The following is a 17121-nucleotide window of genomic DNA, read 5'->3' on the forward strand; positions in this document are numbered from 1 at the left end:
GAGAACTTACCTCCGAGAGTAATTTTCTGATGAGAGAGTCATTGCTCGTGGATTTCCAAACTTTTGGCCCGCAAGGTCACCCGATCTTACACCTCCGGATTATTGGTTTTGGAGAATAATCAAAGCTCGCGTATATCATGAAAATAAATCAAAGAATTTGGTGGAGTTGAGAGCGAGAATTGAAGTGGAGTGTGCACGAGTAACGCTTGAAGAAGTTAAGCATGCTGTGTCTGACACCTCATACCGACTTGTTATAGAAAAAAGGGAGGTTTTTCAAGAATCTATGTAAACCTTCATAATGCGCGTATGTCTACATAAAAAATAATAAAGCTTTAAATCAGTGTTAAAGTTTTAACAGTGATATTATTTTTTCCGTCTAATATGAGACATCCTGTATATAGCGATTAGATCTGAATGCACTCGAGCATTTGGAATGCTATGATATCCGCAACACATGGTCAAAAGACTAGAGAAAATGTGTTGAAAATCCTATTCTCTCAAAAATATTTCACACAACTAAGTGGACAAAAAGCCTCTTGGTAACAATAACTGCTATCCTTTTAAAGACATTTGACCGCAATTTATACTAGACCGGACAGGCATCCAGTTCGTTTTGTCAATTTCTTCGGTAATTAAGACGCCAACTGATTGGAAGGCCCCTGGTGCACACCCAACTCTGGAATCTCTACTGCCCCCGTCAAAGTTTGGATAATCTGACAATATCTCAGCCTTCATGCTTCTCTCGATTGATAAGGCAGCTCAGGGTATTATACCTGAGTTTCACGACCCAACGGATATATTTCCCATACTTATTGCTCAGACTACCAGTGTCAAATATTGATCTAAATTTTACCTCCGTTCATGCCTTGAATTTTATTCAAACGCCTACTGTTATCCGCTGCACTCGAAATCGACCAATCAGAGACCAGTTTGAGCTCGAAACAGACAAGGACAAAAAATCACCAATAGGAGAAGTCCATTTGTTTTCCGTGCTTCAGATGTCCAAATACGGTCATGTCGGATAGGTGATATTCGTTGAGCAAGGCAAAGAAATTCCCTTGACCCACAAAATTTTTTTTAAACTGGAGAATTTTGTGTTACATAGCTGGAAGCGTTTTGAGTTGGCGAACTTACCGCCTTTGTTAGTTGAAATTTTCATCCTTACTCAGCATAAAACTGATCGCAAGAATACGGTTTCAACTTGATTCGTTGCACACCTCCAGCTCTACCTTAGTCACTGATTATCTGGCGGGTATACGATGACTCCAGCTACCTCAGTTGCGTGTTTTTCTTTATCGAGTTTAGAGAGAGAGACTGGATTGGCGGAGGGGCTCATGGGAGACCTGGTAGAGTTGGGAGCTCGTTCGGGCAACGTGAACCTGAAGTAGAATTCACTTGTATTTTACTGCGAGGATTGTAGTCAGGTGGTCTCCTTCTGCGGTAGTTACAACGCAGGAATTGATTCGAAGACTACTTATCCCTTCACATCGGTATGATCAGTTTTAAAATCGATGTAAAACTTTAAGGTATTCCCATTATTCCCATTATTCAGAACACTTGTGAAACAGAGCGGCCACTATCATTTATCTGGTTCAGTCCTATCGAAGTGCATTGTTGAAACGTTACCCTAAAAGCATTTGTTTGACGGGGAGTGCTCATTTTACTTTAGGGTTCGAATCATTCGGCTAGTGTTTTTCGATTTTTTGACCTGCCCATCGATCTTGGCAACTCCGGTTGAGGTGAGTCTCTGGCCGCAACCCATTCCATTTGCAAACAGGAGTAAAAGTCTATTCACCTACAATTCGGTGTTCACGTGAAAACTAAGGTTAATGGGCCTCGAGAAGATGATATCTGTGGTAGGTCAGTTGTTTTAAGTTTTTTGGATGAACTCACCCGAGCTATCGACGTTCCGCAATACTATCTGGAGCATAGTGAGATGACTAAATTCGATACTGACCATATCGAGCGAACAAACGCTTTCCAGTCGGTTAGCTTCGTTTAATTGTGACGGCCATATCTGCTTGCCAAATTTATGCTGCAGTGGGAGTAGCACAGGATGATAGTTTGATTTAAAGGAACCAAGGTTGAATAGTTCCCGTCTTAGACAGCCAAATCAACTGGACCGCAGTTTAAACTCTCTAAAAGTAAAGACTTGCCTTCGGTTGCTGGACTGTAAACGTCACAGCATCGGTCGAAGTGACATTGTCGTTGCACACCCGAGCTACTTACATTCCGCGTCAACTTCCTCTATTTGTGTGAGCAAGTCCTTTTGGTATTTTTGCGATCCGCGTCGCTAGAGTCCCAAGGCGATCTTCCAATATGAGGTGATTTACACTACTAAAACAAAGGCCGAATGCCTACCTCGCTTGAATGTGTGAATGAGAATCTCCCAGCAAGATCAGCACACCTGGTGAACGTTTCATCATTCACGTAAGTCATGACAAGGGTGTATTGCGTACACGCGGCCAAATTGGTCCGCTTTCGTGGCGGGACTGCAAACAACTGAGTCATAATTCCAGTCAACCCACAGCCCAGTCACGCGAGCAAATCAATCGGACACGCACCCATTCATCCACACAACTCACATGCCAGATCGATGGTGGAACGACGTACGGACACGCACACGCGCAAACGCTCTGACAACCCGAAGCAGCTACTACACTCATGTTATGCATCACTTATTTCAGACTTGGAGAATCTCATCTAAATGAATACCGGTGGTTATTCCCAATGCGGCATTTCGTCCTGGCTGATTTAGGAATCAGATATCTAAATCTCTAAATCCCGAATTTAGTTTCTTCAAGAAATACAATGAGGTTCTGGCGTTTTACTAAAGATTTCATCCTATTAATGAAGTTGATCATTGCAGGAAAGCCGAGCAGCACCGTTCAGCTGTTTTGCACTTATCGGAAATTATCAGCAGTGCGCTCCTCACGAAACTATTGTAGGGCGTATCGAAGCTGCGGCCTCCCGGCCAGTAGTCTGACCACTTAACCGTACAGCCAGGAGCGGCGGCAGAACACGGCGGTGCCAACCCTTCAGTCACGGAATCCTCATCACGTGGTCACGTGTTGACTGACTCCTTGAGTGAAAACTTCCCAGATGAAAGTCCCACTTCCCCTTGTCGAGAGATCTGAGAATTTCCAATACAGATTACCTACATTCTTTGCTTTGAATTTGACCGTTTCCATACGGAAAGCGGTGGTCAAAGAACCGCGTTAATCGGACAATCAGCTAATTATACTCCAGGAGGTAGGCCTGGTCAGGTGACTCTCTAATCGTTACCCGTCATCGATCTTCCTTCAAACCTCGTTGCCAGTCCTGCTAACTGGTGTCAAGCTGGCAATTAGTTATGTTCAACCATCTCCTGCATCGTTTTCGGAGAAAAGCCACACATAGACCAGCCTATGATAGGTAACTAAGACCAGACGGAAATCCATAAATTCTGTCTGGGGGGCAGTGTACCGTGGGAAGCACTTCTGCGGGTGCTAACACGGTTGGCTAACAGACCGGTAAAGCGATTTCCATGTGATACAGACGAATTGGGTATCGGTCAGAATGACAGTGTCAGTGATGATGATCCTAGCACTGAGAGAATTGTTGGGAGTGATTTTGATGGTGAGAATGCATTATGGTGGCAATGGAAGGTGGTGTGAACATGTGGATGCTGATGGTGTCAGCATTGATGACTGTATCGGAGAAGCAGTGTAAGCTACTGATGAAACAACTGAGTAGTATCTGGTTAGATGTCAAAGCGCCGTCCCCGTATAGGACGGAAGGTTGGTACGAAACTCTGCTGCAGAGTTTGTTCATTATTGCTCAGTATTTTAGAGAACGTCATGGAAAGTTCAAGAGGACACTTGAGAGTGTTCACTCTCCCAATATTCTGTGCAGGTGAGATTTTTATTTTCGCGACTAATAGTTTTTAACGACCGAAATCCTTTAAAAATATGGTCAATTTGTGTGCGGACATAAGGTTGCCGGAAACCTGGGGACAGCGCCTACCTGATGAGCCCGAAGAAGGGCGAAATTGGTCGTGGGCTGTCGGAGAGTATCCAGCAACTTTGTGAGTAGTTTCCCTCAAGAGTAAATTGTTTTGACACCAGTTTTACTGAAACAGCCCTTGACATGGAAACTCAGGTTTATCAGTATTTGATCAGGCTGCTAGTAATCTTTTCGCCAAGCTTGCAGACACTTCGTCACCTGTTGAAGGGATATCATCAGTGTGCTGTCTTCTTGTGATGTCTTCTCGAACTTTGATGAAACGTCTGAAAGTCAGTTGCCAAGCTACACCAACAGATCAACAACCACCTGATCAACTGCCATTGAATATACAATTTCATGTCCGTTCGAAATACTTTCCCAAGGCAGTGTCAGCGGAGTCAGATGACTTCGGCTGGGCTACCGGAACGATTGCAGTTATACACTACTCATGAGTAGCACGAAATAACAAAACTTCGGCTGAGATTGAACATTTAAAAAAGGATATCTCAACGCATATACTCATTTGCACGTCAACTGTGTTTTCACGGGAGACTGTACTAATTCTTCCGTTTATGAGAGGAGAAGGAATTGACTTCCAAAACTACTCGTGGGTAAAGCCTTACATCACCGAGGAATAAATTTGACGAGTGGAAATGTGGACAATCGAGTCGTTTTTGAAAGCCGAATTTGTTTTCTGTTATCCCGTAATCTGGTACTCAGCAAAATAGTTAGCGAGACCAATTTACCGATTCGACGCTATGGAGTGGAAATAGCACGCTGACTACGATAGGTCACCTAGTCACAATATTCTGACAAATTTCTTCGCGCGAAAATATCACACCATCTACGAAGCACCGCAAGAGGCATCCATGTGATGGCTCGGAGGCGGTAACTTCTATTGAACGGAGCTGATGTTGACCGTATCAAGCAGGCAGGTGAATTAAATGCAAACCCCGAAACCTCTTATGGTCTATATGAAGGTCGATCAATAAGTGCGATTCTATCAATGAAATAAAGAGGTGATAAAATGGTACAACTCTCAAATCTGGGGGTTATGGAGGCTTCTACACATCGGGTCACGTGAAGCTGATCTCAATGGGGTCCTGTACGAATAAGCTACGTGAGAAACAATACACTTACCCAAAGTTTACACTGACTCAAGAACCAGGCGTGTTTTCCCAAGGTCAAAGGGCGACTTACGCGGAGGTCAAAACAAGAAGTGATGTGGGAACAAAACGGAAACCACAAAACAAGGGATTCCCGCGAACGTACGAGAATGGAAGAAAAGAATCAACAGATGAAATAAAAAGTACTGAAAAGGTTGATGAAAACGCCTTAGCAACCAACTACCGGTCTCATCTTTTTAGAGGCTATTCAACTCGATGTGTTCCCCGAATTTCCATCGGTTTTTTTATCCTACCGTAACACCAGAATCTGATAATGATGATGATGATGATTCCCTATCGAAGTTGAAGTAAAAAAGACACATAAGATCACAGATATGTCGTCAACTTATCTCAGCCAGGCGAGCGAAGTCTCTTAAGGCCTTAATTTCAACATGGCGCAGGAAAAGACTGGCCCTTATTGGTGACGCTGGTCTGAATCACACTCAACCCAACCGGGATTGTAAGGACCTCACCGACCGACGATGGGACACCAGTCTACTACGATGGCCCTTCTGCGTTCAGGACTGAAAGCTTCCCACGAAATTTCCTCTCGCGTTCTTTTCCCATTCAGGCAAATATGTAAGTCGCTACTAGAACAGTATGTTGCTAATAGAAACGCTATTATCAACTTTTTATGGCTCAGTATGAGAACCGTTTTCGTGGCGGTTTGGGATAATGGACACACTATTGGGCTACGACCATCCTATTAGCCCCAACCAGCTTTCATTGCCCTCATAAGTAGTATATCACGCTAAGCCACTCATGATGGTCGATCGACAAAAAGGTATGCACCTTGTGGAGAATGCGCTTGCACGAGCAACCAAGGTGTTGTATTTTCTAAAAATCTCTTAAGAGACATGAAATGCAGATTAGCTTTCGGGTAATAGTTGGTGAAATATTATCAGGTCGTTGTATGGACGTAATATACTACTCACAATGTTGCTGAAAACTCTCCAACACCCCACAGCCCGTTTAGCCCTTCCTGGGGCTCATCAGGTAGGCGAAACTCCCAGGTTTTTGTCAACCTTGTGTTCTACTTGAACCCAAATTGAAGAGTTGCTTAAGAACATCTTAAACGAGAGATTCAGCTGGGTTCCTGGTGAATCTCCCGTCAAAACCAAGTTGGTTTGCGGACGAACGTACGAGTCGAGATGAGCAGGTCACTTGGTGTTATGAGCATATTGTAAGAAACGTTAAGAAACGCGTAGATATCTGCGCCCGACCACGCGTAACTCAAATACTGTCACAATACCCATTTCGACGATCTCTGATCCACGATCGATCACCATTGGGGCTGAAAATTCCAACTCTAAAACAGTCAAACACCCCTCGGTAAATAGGACAGGCAAAAGAGTGTCCTCGATTACGGTTATTCCTATGATTATGCCCTAATTTCAGGGACGAGAGATCGCCATAACCAAATTCATGCAGTGACTTCAAAATCTGTGGAAAAAACAACCCCAAGCCATCAATGAGAGGATCAGATTGTCCCAGTTAGGAGAGTGCCCTTTCTTCATGTCGCGAATGGTACGAAATTCTCATTGGTACATTGAAAATCCGTTAACCATGTGTCCTAATTAGAGAGTAACCTTAAAACCGGATAACATGGATGGTAGTCAAATGGCTAATTTACGGCGTGTTATGCGAAAGCTTTTGTGCCGTTCCATATGGTTACTGGCACCAAAAACTGGACAGACAAATCTGGGTAGGGATCAGCAACCGAATGTTGAGGTTTTTCCCCCAAACGAGCAAGGAGATGTCAGCACCATCGTCGTCTAAAGCCTAATAACAGTGTTCAACACTGAGGCTTCTGTGCCGCAAAACCACTCTTCATTTGAAAGCCTTATGGTGAAGAAAAGAATAAAGGTGAACGGACAAGGGACTTGGGGCTAGCTAACCTCAATCATTCCGAGGTGCCTACACCTCCAGACATTCATTCGGGCAATCTGGTTAGAAACTGACAACAGGATCGCTACGGACATCGGTTGGCAGCTATATATTGCACTCTTTCCAACAAGTTGCAGTGAGGATCACGCGGTCCCCATCCTGGAAGGCTAGTAGTTCTATCAGCACCTAAACTTTTCACAACCTCTTTCGCATCCCTTTTCCAGGTCGAGCTCGTTACCTCTCTGATTTTAACGCTCTGAATTGGGCGCGGAACACAGTACTTTCTTCGGTAAACGATATTTCGGATGGGATATCCATGGCCAAACCGACGCAGCTTCTGGAGATGGACACAGTCTTCAATTTAAGCCCCTGTTACGACGTAAACGAACGCTCGCTTTCTAATTTTCTCCGCCGATACCAACCTACACAACCTATGGTTCTGAGGTCACGGTTGTCAAAGACCTGAAGACATCTCAATTCGGCTGCACACAGAGGCGACGTCTCACAGGCTGACGCATACGTCCCTTGAGATTCGGAAATATGCCGCTTTGTTGACACAGATGTGTCAAATTAGGAAACGCTTGAGATTTTCGTGCATTGACTCCATCTGTCACAACACAGTCAGAACTAATACAACTTCCAAGGTACGCAAAGCGTTCCACAAAATTGAACACCTCTCCCTGGTTTGTAAGCGACGTGTTCAGTGACTGTATGTCCAGGAGCGTTACCTTACACTTCATGGGTCAAATGCTTATTCCAAAGGACTAGATGACTTCCATCAGTTCATCCACAGTCACTTGCGGCCTCCTCTCCTCTTCTTTACATACGTGGAGATGTACGACATAGTGAACGACGTTAACTGTGCCTAAGAAGCAAATATCAGCCAACCAGAAACGGCTTAAAATAATCGATACAACGTATCGATCGTCGTATCAAACACGACGAAAAACACGAAAAATCATTACACACAGGCTGATCTGACGGACAGAGTTGGTGTGGGGAAGTGAACAACATTACACAGGACCCTTTGGGAGCATTTGAACTGAAACTGGAAAAAACTTGGGTGAGCGCTGTTTTGGTCCGAAAATGGGGCTGAATTAGTGTTTCTTGTTTATACCAAGGAAGAAACATGACATGTGAATGTTCACAGTCGGCTAGTTCCTATTAGCCAGTAAGTAACTTGATGTGTACAGTGGTGGACCCGAAAGTTACACTGAATACTTGTGAACTTTTCACTCTTCGGACTGTCCAGTCCTGAGGCCGGTCATTGCCTGCGCATATACCCGAACAATCTAAAATGCGCGGATCCCAGACATTGCGCTTAATGAGACAGTGATCAGAGTCACATGGTACTAGAAAGCCATCTAGCTCAAGAATCGGAATGACCTCGATAGATCACAATAGAGAAACACTGAATAACTATTTCATCCTGGTTGAGAGTCACTCGCAATGCGCACCTGACACATCGCAGAAGAATGGAAGTTTGATATCAGGCGAAACCATTAAAGGAGCCAATCACCACATGTCGCCGTGTTGTGTGGATTCCGTGACTGAAGAATGAGTTGTGCCATAACCTGTCTAATTGCGAACGAATTACACTGCTGATCAGTTGTTCGTGGCTGGACGGCTCACTTTTCAAACCACCATTCAAAAGGCCGCGGGTTCGAAACACCCTACTGGAGTTTCGTGAGGTGCGCACTGCTAATTATGCCTAATAAGAATGAAACAGCTGTACAGTGCTTCTTGGTTCGTGAGCACAGATAGCCTTTACTTACTAGACAAAAAATTGATTAAGAATTTCCAACTCTCCTCGCATCACCAACAATACTTGTATCCATACATTTTTCATACCTGGAGTTGTACCCAGGTCACACAGTTCGACTGGTTGCCAGCCGTGGTTTAACTCGTGGGCGAAGTCAAAGTAGGTCCTTCATCCTTAGTAGGAATCAACGGTACTGCTCATCTCGCGAAAGTCTATGGAGTTTTGAAACCGCGAACTCCCGGCCAGTAGCCTGAACACTCAATCGTTCGGTCACGGGGGCCTGGTAAGCAATGTAAATAACGGTCACTTCAAAAGGATATGGCGTCCAACATTCTTCAACCAAAAAATCCATATCAAGTAGGCACATGTTGACTGGCTCCTCAAACATCGACTTTTTTGTCGGAAGTGTTGTACTCGTGTGTGAATTATCATCTTTTATTCTGAGCTACTTTCAGTTTGGTGATAGTGTGGAGAGATTTGAGCATTTTCCGTGGACCGCCAGTCATAATACACCAGTTTCTTCAGGGGAAAAATATCCAGGCAAAAAATCTCCTGGGTGGTTTGTCTATTGACAAATACGAGGAGGATCCGCTGAATATCAAGAAGGTTGACGTGTTCCTGAGGAGACGTCAACGCAGAAAAAGACAAGATAATTAATTAATTAATTTTACGGTAACGAAGATCTGTGTTGAACACTGATTTCATGCTGTCGATGATGATGATGATTATGATGATAAAAGATTGCAAGCGAAGATCATCTGAGGCCCTCAGGATCAAAATGAAACGGCCATCGTGACCAAAGAATATTTCAACACCTGTTTATAATGGTTGGTCTAGTCCTGTTCTCAGATGATGCAAAAATTTAAGTCGGTTGACTAAATCCTGTTACTTCACTCCTAGATGGACCATCTAAGGTTGACGTCCGTATCTTGGAGACTGGGACGATGCTCTCCCAATTTTATGTCATCCTTCGTTTCTCGCAAAGAATTTTCAACGCAACCACACGTGCGGAATTTACCGGCACCCACCCGGCTCAAGTTATTTATGAAATTACTGCTGTCCCTGTTTTAGTGCCTTATTATCCGCAAACAGCTTTATTGTAAACAAACGGGTGCAAAAGTCACAAGGGAGCCGCTGTATCTAAAGCGCACTTTCGACCTTCAATCCAGACTGTCCGAACGGTGTTGGATAAACGCTCATTATCACTGGTTGTTGTTTCAGTGAAATGCCTGAAACTTCACCGCCTTCGGCCGGTACTGAATGTACTGAGAGCTTGGGCATCCAATCGGATGCTGGCTTCTCTGGCCCAGATGCTTGATAGCTTCCGTATTGCAGTTTTGGTGGGGTTTGAAGGTCCCACTTAGCTTTGGGCAACCCGGGATTACTTTCAGGATTCTAGTCTTCTTGACAGTTAGCGACTACCTGGAACTGGATCAGCACAGCCAGTCTACATGAAAAATCTCCAGGCCAAGTGCGATCTTGACTGCAGTGAAATCTATTCGTGGCTTCAACTGAGTTGTAGAGACTTAACACCCTTATGGTCAGTTCATGCCATCTCGTAAGGAATTGCTGCGCGTCTGGGAACCATTGCAATAAAAGATAAGCATATGGACAAAAAATTTACCACTGATTCTTCTCCATTTTTATTACTGTTGGGATTTACTTAGTTCTACTTCACTGGTAACCAAGCAAGAAACGGTGTTCCCCATTATTCCAACCAGACCAATGGCCCATCCTTGCAAGTTTGTTAAGAACGTCATCAGGAACAAACTACTGGTAAATAACAAGTAGACCCAAGTTTACGTGATTTGGAATCCAGATCACAGGGTCACTTGTTGGCTGGTTCTCTGACGGGCGACTTACCAGATACAAGCTTCTCTCTTCTTGGATAAAATTATTTGCTCGGTTTAGTTGTGTTCCGAGAAAAGCACATACTGGTTTCAGAAGAGTCTCTAAATTCAAAATGTGCCTCGCATTCGAATCATTTACTAGGTTGTCCCAGCTAGATTGCTAATGTTCACATCTATTCAATCAGTTTCAACTACGGAGAAGAATGCATAGATGAGACGGACCTGCGTGCGTCCCAAGGGGTACCTAAGTATTCCCTGTTAAGATGTTATGAGCAAAGCAGTTGGCAGGATCGTATTCACGACCAAGGATCAGGGTCAATGATCACGTGACATACTTCTCAAATACCTTACATGACTGTACTTCCCCAGGCGTTAAGATATCCGCTTTGTTGCTCGGGACACACTGATGGATTCGTACCATACGCCTAAACTGGCACTGATTGCCGATCATTTTGCGTTGAATCCGATGCGGCCATTAGTGTCTTTAGATTGAAAGATTCCGTTAAAAACAACAAACCTTGACCTTTTAATATCCCCTCATTCGTTATTGAGGGAAATCTTGGCTGTCAGTTTGGTCATTGGTCTGTTCCTGTTTCTACCTAATTGGGTTGCAAATGTTCCTCAATCGGATGATGCGATAACAGAACTGTGCTTTTACAGCGTGTGCATGTGTGTTGGAATGGAGAGAACAGACGTTGGCAAACCACCAACCATGGGTTTAAGTCGGGCCAGTCTATGGTGGAGATCGATAGCCGAATGCCGAACGATCAATAACCATCTGGTGCACGTGATTGACTAGTTCACTGCGCAACTTAGCTGACATGATCAACGATCGCTTCTGTGTGTCTAAAAGCACAACAGTCTGAGTCTAGTCAACACCCGAACTCTTTCTGAGAATTATATTTATTACCCTTCTTGCAGTCAGTAATTTCTCACATGAATTAAAATTTAACTGCACAATAATAACTCTAATTACGGGGACAGTAATTTCAAGCACAAATGAGCCGAAACCATCAGGCTCGCACACTGTCCTGTGGTTGCTTCGTATCTGAACAAGTTACACCACAGCGTTCAATTCGAGACTTTTCTATACTAAGGGTGAGACACAGAGAATGTTCTCATGAGAGTTGGACCCAAGTACACGTGAAGAATAATTGCACGACCTCATCGTATGGGAGGTAAATATCGTCTTACTTGGTTGAGTAATTTTACCGTATGTTCCTGTGATCGATCAATGAAGCTAGCCTGGGAGGAAGATATTGTTGGAAGGCGACTTCCGTGTGACAGGGGACACATGCTAAAAGAGATATCAAACTACAAAATTTTAAGACGAAAGAGGAATGAACTGCTGAATTTTGCTGTATCTGACATGAGAAGATGGAAAGCAGAACTGTTTAAGCCCAGGAGGTGTATCATATATTTGGTTGATGGAAAAAACTCTTGTTCTGTCTGATTTATTTATTTGCCTGACCTTGTTCTGCGGAATACAATGGAAGAGATACAGCGAAATACACACAGCGTTTCGTGCAACAGTTCATTTCTCGGATCTTTTCCAGATAAGCCCCACCACTAATGAAAAAAGTGCATGGGCGAGAAGTTAAGCCCCGCCACATTTTGCCAGCTCCAATTTGATGTACGCACACAACCTTGACTTATTTTTTATGAAAACGATTCCTTATCCGCATCTAGGATCGTTTTGTGCAAAATTTTTCTACGTTCGGACGTAAAACCTTAAAGGAACTTCCTGACACTTTCAATTCTCGTTCATGACAAGGAGACGGGAATACGTTTTTTGCAAAGCCACGGAGTGATCCACCAGCAATGTTTATGCAACAATGACCACCAAATGACACTTTCAACTGTTTCTGACAGGTGGGGGTGTAATGTCCGACAGTGTCGGCAAGAAATCCGTCTTTGAAAGGGCACTTGGCTGGGACGGCCTTAGATGGAGTTTAGGTCCAAACATTTGGCGAAAATCAAGTTCTTCTCAGAGGAATTATCCATTAGCCACACGACCGCTGCTGACTGGAAGAACTTCCTTCGCGACGTTTGCGCCTGGCACCTTTTTGTGTGGATCCTTTTTGTGGATCCAATGACTGGAGCTCACACACAAACCATCGAATCTCTTTGGAACGTCCACTAGATGCAGAATAAACGCCAATGCGACACACACCGAACTTTAGTGGACAGCTACTTGTGAGAGTTCGTTTGGAGGCAAGAGGCCCGAAAAACGGACCTTTTCGTGCAAATTATTAATGATATGTCCCACTTTCACCCTCTTCAATAAAAACTTAGATGACAAATTTCATATCCTCCTTTTTCTGTTTTTTTTTGGACGGCGGGGTATCAAATTTTTGGCGGGACTTATCTGGAAAAGACCCCATTTCTCTGTGCTCCCTTCAGGTTTGTAAAGGGAAGCTGGTGTTTAAAGTTTCTCTAGAAGCGTCTCCAACAAAACATAATTTGTTTTGGGCATCGCAGTACCATTTTCCACTTTCTAGTGATCACTTTGACTGATACATGACACTTGCGTTTTTGTCTGTCTCTATTTTCACCTGATGTGATATCTTGTCCACCTTATACCCCATATACTATTGATTGTTCACCTGGTTTTTGTTTGGACCATGTTTATCAGTCAATTTACAACTACAACCAAGTTTCTGAGTCGACCGCGTTGTTCATCTGGCATCAGTCAGACAGTTATAAATGTTCTGGAGGGACCACACCAAAAGGGGTAATGACTGGATTCAGTTTCCACTCTTACTGGAGCTCATCATCACTGCATATCCTTGGCTGCTCCGGGATTTGAACTCCGGCCGTCTAGACGTGTGAGATGAGCCTGGTGCCACTACTTCGTCAGCGTACTCTGGACGCACCTGGATTATGACATCTGAATAGGCGTGTGCGTCAAGCTTGAGCGAGGTGATTGGTTTGCCCGATGGCTCGAGCGATGATCCAATTACTTTTCTGTTTCTGTGGCGAACTACTTTTGTTTCAGATGCGTCAGTCCGGGTACTTTTGTCTCTAAAACAATGCAGCTCACAAAATAATCCGGTTTGAACAAACTTTAGGTTATGACGCTCAAAAAATCCCCATGCAAGATGTACTGCTTTACACGGGGAAACATATGTTGGGTTGATGGAAACGGAAATCGTCAAGATAATCTGAACTCCCCGCTCGTACGATTAAGGATGCGGTACACAGTTCACCAAAATGTGTTGAATAGGCGTGTGCGTCAAGCTTGAGCGAGGTGATTGGTTTGCCCGATGGCTCGAGCGATGATCCAATTACTTTTCTGTTTCTGTGGCGAACTACTTTTGTTTCAGATGCGTCAGTCCGGGTACTTTTGTCTCTAAAACAATGCAGCTCACAAAATAATCCGGTTTGAACAAACTTTAGGTTATGACGCTCAAAAAATCCCCATGCAAGATGTACTGCTTTACACGGGGAAACATATGTTGGGTTGATGGAAACGGAAATCGTCAAGATAATCTGAACTCCCCGCTCGTACGATTAAGGATGCGGTACACAGTTCACCAATTGGTAATGTGTTGAAATATTGGTAGCTCGGGTGAGTCTATTGGTTGTTGATCAGGCGGCTGTTGATCAGTTCATCGAGCCTGGCAATTGGTTTGCAAACATTTCGTCACCATATGAGGAGACATCATCAGTGAGCAGTTGGGTGGGTACTTCTTCCTTGCCTGCGTGCATCCATCTAGTATTTGAAGGCTGTCTGTTATCTTCTGACGTGATTGGCTACTTGGAGTTTACCGAATTTAGTGAATCTATTGGTCTTTTTTATCCCTGTTGCGTTGTGGTCTGCATTCCTTTGTTTTGATTGGTTGTCCAAACGCTTTCTGTTTTAAATAGCTTGTTCTCTCTGGCCTTGCTTCGCATAGCTTTGTGGTGTGACATTCCTGAGTTTGATTGGTTGCTTGTACCGCCCTATTGGCTCCACCGTGGCGGTTAGTGTCCCTGCGTCCGGCGGTTGATTTGGTGCTTTGGTTCGGCGCCTCCCCCAATCCAATTGGTGAAGCGAAATACAATCGATGCAACGGGACAAAATGCAAGCAAACGGGCCACACTCCCGCACATCAAGAACACCGCTAAAATGACGGCTAGGTTCCTACGACAGCCCAATACAATGGTCGTTTACAAACCTGCAAACACTCTGTGGAGGACACTGTCAAAACCAAGAGGGAAATTAGATCCAATGACGAAGAACAATGTCATATACAGGATCCAATGCAACGAATGCGACAAACGGTATGTAGGGCAGACATTCATGATGTCTCCTCATATATGATGAAACATTTGCAAGCCAATTGCCAAGCTCGGCGAACAGATCAACAACCAACAGTTGAGCAATGTTCGTCCAGCAGTGACACGCTAAAACCTGGAGTTCCGGCGCAGTGGGGACATGGCTAAGCCAGCTTGGTTACTGTTTGCCAAAACCCTCTAATCGTCGACCGCATGTTGCACTGATGCTTTTAAATTTACTCACATCTTCTCAGGTGTGCCTGGTGAGATTAAGAGTTAGCAGGGACGATTCCCGAGCATGTTCGACGTGATGACCTTGAACAAGGAATAAATACGTGGTCGTTAAGCGTTGAATGTCGTTAGATTGCGTCTGTCTGGGAATGACAGCCCAACGGTAAAGCGTGGAGAGATCCACCCCAAGTGCAACGGTTACCAGCACCCAGTCTGAACTTCCTAAAGGATAGCCATCAAGTTACATCAATGATTATACCGGAGTTAACACACCTACTCAGTTAGGTTTCATCCTCGAAGTGACATCTCCTACAGTTATGCTAATGGTTCCCCCACGATCTTGTCGAATTCGTACGACTCTATGGTTGTCTGTCTCAGGGGCCAGCCGACGTCCGGTTGTCCAAATTGCCATCCTTCAAGCTGTTCCAGTTAGATGGCTCTTCTGGTTCAAATGAGCGAGCCTTTTCTGACAGTGACCCTACGTGATGCACATCAGAACCAGAATGATACCACCGGGAACGAACGGGCATACGGTCAGATGAACATTGTCTGACTACTGTAGCTGATTCAGATCAGTAGTCAGATGACTCGTTTATCCCGTCTTAAGAAAGATGCCTTCTCACATCACTGGAGGTGCATCAGAGCGGGATGATTGACTCACTCGTTTTTTGAGTTTTTCTAGCGGAAGTTAAGACCATAGTGGTCTAGTGGAACTGAAAGCCTCCCTATTCTAGCTTTTCCTGAGTGGTAGTTATCCTGAGTTCAAAAGGGCTGGTGTCTATCCACAAGACCAACCATCGTGATGGCCAGTTGTTCTGTAGTTACATTTATCGACAAACCAAAAAAGTTGACATCCAACTGCAGGCTAAACGCTCATGTACGTCTCCAAGTTTAATTTCTCTCTTGTTTGTATTCTTTGTTGGGTGGTACTATCGTAAAAGTTTAATATTATCATACAAGAAAATCTTTTACGTTGCAACTATCTTGGTTTTACTGTCCACGCGACGTCAGCGGTAGGGGTGTGACACTTTGGAGTGTTTGAAAAACTTTATTCTATTCAAACAGCCTTGACGGGTTTATTCCGGCCTTGGTTGTCATGCCAACCATAGTAAACAAGAGGTGAGCGACGGCGGATTTGACAAATCCGAACGCGTTAAAACAGCCTATAGCAAACAGCTACATGCAAGCATGTTCATTTCAAGCAAATAGAGACCATTTTCGCTCATTTCTTGATTTCGGAAAGTGGTTTAACCACCCGAAATTCGGTGTGTTTACTAACTACGTTCCGGTATCCATTCGAGAGTTCAGTTACCGTCATCCTAATTCATGGGCTTTGAATGTTACGCCTCACGGTCCATTCAAATCTCTCTTAACTGGCCCGTGCGTGGGCGGCGACAATTTACGCCATTGTGACGCACAGGCCCATAACTAGTTCTGGCCAATTGTGTTTGTAAGTGAGTGAGTGGGTGGGTGGAAGTGACAACTGCATGAAGTATGCCAGATTCTGCTCCCACCCACGCTTAGACGTAGATAATCGATAAGCTTACTTACCCACATGTCCTAAAATTAGGCAAAAACGAGCCTCTGGACTGTGATTTCCAATGACGTGGTCCACCCGATGCACGTGTGATCGAAAACAACAACTGAAGGTGTACGCAGAAAGTAGCGGCATCAGGACGTCAGTTGGCCAACCACATAGCTAAGACGACCGTTGATATTCGTAGTTACTGTGCCGATGTTTGCGAAGTGAAATAAGAAACTCCAAATGAAAACCTCAGGAAGTTTGGCAAACACCGAGCAAACTTTGTCGTCAACAGGAGTTTTTTTTAGTATATAGCTATGGGACTCTCATATACCACTATCAGGAAGGTCAGTTTCCTGAAAGCAACCTCAGAACTTCCGGAACCTACTGCTCCATCAAAAATTCAACAGGAAAGCCGGCAAGCATCCAGGTCAGTCAATCATTCAATCAATTCAGCAA

The sequence above is a fragment of the Opisthorchis viverrini genome (assembly GCF_000715545.1).
Source record: "Opisthorchis viverrini unplaced genomic scaffold opera_v5_50, whole genome shotgun sequence".
NCBI classification, from domain to species: Eukaryota; Metazoa; Platyhelminthes; class Trematoda; order Opisthorchiida; family Opisthorchiidae; genus Opisthorchis; species Opisthorchis viverrini.